We start from the raw sequence: 5,887 nt of genomic DNA, 5'->3' as shown, positions 1-5,887 counted from the left end.
ATCAGTCAGTATTTTTACCTTAATTTTCAGACAAATAAATTTATATATTTTTAATCCATGGTAAGATGAAAAGCATAAATTATATTAAAGAATACCATAAAAGCATTTATCACACATGAATGCAAGGTATAAACAACAAATAATTTTGAGCCTTGTTGCCAATGACAATGTTGAAAAATATTAAAGCTCAGATTGCATAACAGTGAGATAAAATCTTTTTAAGTTAAGTTAATAATTCCCATATTAACTTATGACTACAAAAATTTAAAGTATGTTGTTATTCCCATTTCAGTCCAACATATCTAAAGAAGTAAATACTACAAAGACTGTATATCAAATTTTTGAAAATAAAATTTCACCAACATATTTTGTTCTTATTTCTTTTATCTTGATTATGTAGTGTACTTATCTAGAATGATGAGATATTTTGAAATGTATATTTCTTTATTCTCCTGGATGAAAAAAATAAAAATATAAAACAAAACAACCAATTATACCAACCAAATTGTAAAATACTTAAGTTTCTTTGATGTTAGTAATTATATGTTGAGACATGAAAACAACATAAAATATCAACATAAAATATAACTAAAAAATTGTGAAACATCATATGTAGATTAGATTAGACTGTATTATACAAATATTTATATGAAAATATGTGACAACTCTGGTTAAATAGAATATTAGTTAACTTATGGTAAAATGTTGAACTGCTTTAACATTAATCTACAAGTGATGAATGAGTTCATCTTACCATAACTTTGACATTTAATGTATTGTTAAGAAAACTATAACATACAAGAAATGACACACAGACAGTATAAGTTGCTGAATGACTGGGTCAGTCTCCACCACAAATACTATGAAACTTAAAAAGTCCAATTAAATGTGTTTCTTTAAATTAGATTGATCACATTTTAACACTTCTATGAATGCAATTGTTAAATGCTTGCTTCTTACATGCATGCAATAATGGAAATAAAAAATGATTTAACAATATATGTATACAGTCTTGTCATGAACACATTCTGTACAGATGATAATACATAGAAAAGTCAACATATTTATTATATGGGTCCATCTCAGTTTACAGCTGGTGCATGGCTGTCTTGCACTTGAATATACATCTTGCAGCACAGTTGGGGTAAATTCCATTTCACATGACAACACACTTGTAGCAAATCTGGAAATACAAATGTAAAACTTTATTACATAAAGAGAATAAAACATGATAGTTTTTAAAACAATTATAACATCATTTTAGACATTTGCAGATATTCTAATCTTAGAAATATATTATCAAGCAGCAAGTCAGGTAACTCTACAAATTGACATTTTGTCTAATTTCAACTTGTCTAAGGAATTACCTGTTTTAAGCAGCAAGATTGTGTTGCTACTTGGCTTGCTGCTTTATTTAAATTTTACATATACTTAGATCCACTAAATGACAAGTTATTTAATAGGACTGTCTGAAAAGATTGCATATTTTATAACATTCCATGTACATATATTCAATAAAATGGTGAAAAAAAAAAATAAACAGATAAATCTGATGGTGTTCACCTATGATCTCACCTAAAAGCTCCAACAACAACCTACAACCTCTGATTAGTACATGATGTAATAATGATAAACTACCTAAAGTGTTTTTATATAGCATGCAAAAACAATGAACTTGAGAACTGCCAAAACTTCACCTTATGAGTAATATATGTTCACTTTTCCCCTTGTTGAAAGTGTTGTTTTTCTTAAAGCATTTATAAGTACAATACAACCTATGTAGAGCAACACCCTGTGGGATATACAAATATTTTAGTTATTTTGAGGTTGTTGTTCTGGAGAAGTAAATTTGATAGTTATATTTCAGCTTAGGGAAATTCTCATGATGTTGTTATAGAGGTTTTTGCTTCAGAGTGAGCTACTCTGGAGAGGTTGTACTGTGAAAATTGCTTCAAACTTCATCTCCTTCAACTGAGCTAAATGAAGAAAAACAACAAAGGATTTTCCAAATTTAGAATTTCCTTGTTTACAATTTGACATTTAATGTTAGGCAACTATGCAGACATATTTTTATGTGACACAATGCCGCCTTTAACTATCTTATTCCAATGAACAAATTGTCAGTCTTGACAAAATCATGTGGAAAAAAGATCACAGTAAAAAAAATTAATCCTAATCATTTTATATATATTGCAAAATCAGCTTTACAGAACTCATAAGTGACAAAAAATTAAATTCAAATATTGCCTTTGTGATGTGCAGCACTGGCCATGTCTTTTTATCACAATAGTTTACCTTATTTATATCTGTTACTTTTGTCATAACTTTTATGTCCCTTCTGCACTAACAATTGTCTTCAAGTTCTGAAATATTGTAAAACATTAATTCACACACATTCTAGGAAATCAACATAAAATCAGTATCAAAGCATTTGAATATAATTGTTTTAATTATCTTAATACAAAGATACATATGTACTTCATGTTTTTGCTGACTGATACAATATACTGAAATTTGTATTTCAATATTTATTATCAAAGTACATGTTCATTCTATTTTTGAAATGTTGACATTACAAAGCTATCACACATTTATTACTAAACCATATCTATTATCATTATTTTAAATGGAGATAGTAAATTGAGGGATACACAAAGCTACAGGAAAGAAATGTTTATGCCAGGCTGACATAAAGTCCAGAAGGTTCACATCTTGTCAGGAATGTCAGTCTTATAGCTGTCTTGTACAGTTATTTCAGGAGCAAGAATGTAGCCATACAGCATATAAATGCTTTGAGACCTTTGTTTAACATACAAAAGCATAATACCTCCTGCATTTTTCATAATGGTAACATCTTCTTGGACTGCCACAGGGTAAGACAGGTCAAACAACTGTACATGTACATACTCAAACTTTTCCCTACCAAAACTGAAAATGAAATTTATACAACATTTTTTTCCTTTATTTTTGTACAAAAGATGACCTATGCATTTAATACAGACTTTTTACATTTATTAATCTAAATATATTAAAATTAATAAAATATCTCATAACTCATTGTATGATTAAAATTATAATCATTAATAAACTATATCAAACATGAACCTGAAGTGTTCTAATTTATAAAGCTGCAATTAATATTGAAAAAAAAATGCAACTATTGTATACAATGTATATTAAAAAAAGTATCACGAACCTGATTATAAAACAGTCTCAGTTCAAATGTAATAACACATGACTGTCAGAAAATCAATGTATGTTGTACTTTAATGATATCATCATGACATGAATGCCATCAATAAACTTCATATATAACAAACTATACCACTATGTCAGCCTCTTTCTTCTTATTTCTACAGCTTCCAAAGACAGACTGCAACTACATGTATCAGACACTGTAAGTAAAATATACAAATAATCATTACACAAGAGAATTTTTCATGTTAAATAAAGGGAGTTAATTAAATGCAATCTGAGAATTTTTGCTAAACATAAAGGGAAGTAATTATCAATAAAATGAATGAAGAAAAATGCATATATAAGGGAGGTAATTTAGAAAAAAACAACAACTTCAAATGTCAGTATAATGATAGCTGACATTGACAATGACCTATATCAAGCATGCACAACATAAGAAACAGCAAGCACTTGAAAAATGCATTATATTTCCTTGCAATATCAAGAATATTTGACTGTATGTAAGGGTTCTCTACATGAAAACTTTAGCACTGTTTAGTCTAAATATAGCTTAGATCTATTTATATCTTCAAAAAAAGGAAGTCCCAAATTTCCACAGCTATTCACAGGCTGAAAATTTTAGGTACTAATATCAGCAAAGAGGTTGATATCTATACTTTTTAATAACTATCATCAAAGGTAGGGAAAAACTTACTGGAAAGGCATAAACTTCTGATCTAGTCATTTCAATACATTTTCAGCTCATTTGCATATAAGAAGAAATTTACTGGTACTGATGATAAACCCGAACAGAAAATGAGGTTTTTTACCTGTAACTTTTTTATTTCTGCAATTTTTAATCAATGGTCGGTATCAAAATAAAGCTTAACATTTGCTGAATACTTTACATAATTCAAATTTATATTTAGTTAGCAAACTCACACAAAGTGAGGCCCTGAAAGGGGTTTGTAAAATGGGGACTGTAAGCAGGTTGACTGATGATAAATTCGACCACTTTGTCATTTACAAAATTTTCCAGGTAGTATTATATTGAAACTTTCCCCAAAAAGCTGCAACATTCATTCCTGATCAAGTAATGAAAAGTGACCCAATGTCTGGCCTTCATGTGGCGACATTGAGCATGCGCAAAAAACACCCTCTTCCCCAGTAATTTTGGATAAATATATTTTATACAGATAAATGTAAGTCATTTATTTATACATAAAATTTACCAATTTTGTTTTTATTTACACTAGTTGGTGTTGTAAGTGGAAACTATTAGATTGTGTGTTCAGTTTTATAAATAACCGATTGCAATCGAATATTTCCAAGGTGGTCGACTTTATCATCTGTCCGGGTTTATCATCAGTACCAGTACAGAATTCCCCCTGTTTCTCTTCATTTTCAAAAAAATCTGTAAGATGAATATAAACCAAAACATTCTCCTATGTGTCAGCTATCAGATATATATTTCAACAAAACTGTCAACTTACCTTGTTTTTAGAAGAAGACAAAATTCCATGTCAACTTTCGCTTCCCCGCAAAACTGGGGAGTGTGTACAATCCGGCCATCCGGATAGATTACAATCCGGCCATCCGGATAGATTTTGACGGAAAATCCGGCCGCCCCTATTTATTTCTTCATTTGTTTACATATATCAATAATTTATACATCATTGTAAAGCTGACGTGATGCAGTTTAAGAATATGTAAAGAAGTTAATAATCCGACCTTAAACGAATTTAAAATATTATTTTGAAATTTAGTTTTTTTTTACTGTAATCGAAATAGAATTCAGAAGGTGATAAAATACGGCCATCCCTACTTTTTTTCTAATTACGTTATATTTTGCAATGAAATATATGTATTTTGAAAGCTGACATTATGCAGATTACAAATATGTAAAGATTTATAGCATCCGACTGCAAATGACTTGTTAATACCGATTTGAAAATAGCTGATTTTTTCCCGTTGTCACCATCAGTTTCCGTAAGTCGGAAAGCACGGCCATCCTTGTTATTTTTCTCATAACTTTAAATCTGACAATTATCTATTCATGATTTGAAAGATTAAATTCTGTAGTTTATAAATATGTAAAGATATGATCTATCATATCTCTAATGCCTTTGTAATACTCATTTAATTTTTTCACAAATGAGTTAGAATGGCAGTATCAATTTCTCACGGCTATGCATAGCCCTATTTTACAACTGCGATTATCATTATATAACTTTCAAACATATGAACCATCTTATATTTTCTTAAGCAGTTTACCAACATTTTTAAGACTTGTCTGCAGGCCCATTTATGTGTGGCAGTGAATATTGTTCATCGTGCGTCAGTTTAATCGCACGACTTTGTTAACCTAAACTGCGGGCTGTAGGCAATTATAATTTAATGTTTCTGATATGTGTACCTTATGGATTCCTTTGATATGATAAATAGCACTGGATAGTTTTCTATGAGAACTGGCAAGGATAAATGGAACAATGTCAAATCAAACTTCAGCAGTGAAGATCAGCAGACAATACGAACAACAGTTAAATTTGATCAGTAACATTTATTAAATTGTATTTGAAAATATAACGAGTATAGGGTAATATGTATATAAAAAGTACTTATCAAAATGAACAAATATATACATTTATCAGTGTGATATCTGTTAATCATATGAAATAATACAATGAAAATACAATGTACATTTATAGAA

At 29.4% G+C, this 5,887-nt stretch overlaps 1 long non-coding RNA gene across 3 annotated transcripts; it reads right to left on the bottom strand.

Moving 5' to 3' along the window:
• Nucleotides 1-498: 498 nt before the first annotated feature.
• On the bottom strand, nt 499-4,745 carry LOC128557733 (uncharacterized). Of its 3 annotated transcripts, XR_008371356.1 has the most exons (5): nt 4,671-4,745; nt 3,326-3,395; nt 2,828-2,928; nt 2,296-2,363; nt 499-1,183 (listed from the first exon to the last, which is right to left on the bottom strand). It is a non-coding gene; the product is annotated as an uncharacterized LOC128557733 (long non-coding RNA). The 3 variants fall into 3 exon arrangements; XR_008371355.1 differs by lacking the exon at nt 499-1,183 and having other exon boundaries at nt 2,179-2,363; XR_008371357.1 differs by lacking the exons at nt 499-1,183; nt 4,671-4,745 and having other exon boundaries at nt 2,182-2,363; nt 3,197-3,336.
• Between the last annotated feature and the right edge of the window lie 1,142 nt (nt 4,746-5,887).

Source organism: Mercenaria mercenaria, chromosome 6, assembly GCF_021730395.1.
Source record: "Mercenaria mercenaria strain notata chromosome 6, MADL_Memer_1, whole genome shotgun sequence".
In the NCBI taxonomy this organism is placed as follows: Eukaryota; Metazoa; Mollusca; class Bivalvia; order Venerida; family Veneridae; genus Mercenaria; species Mercenaria mercenaria.
This window is presented reverse-complemented; position numbering and strand designations above follow the sequence as displayed.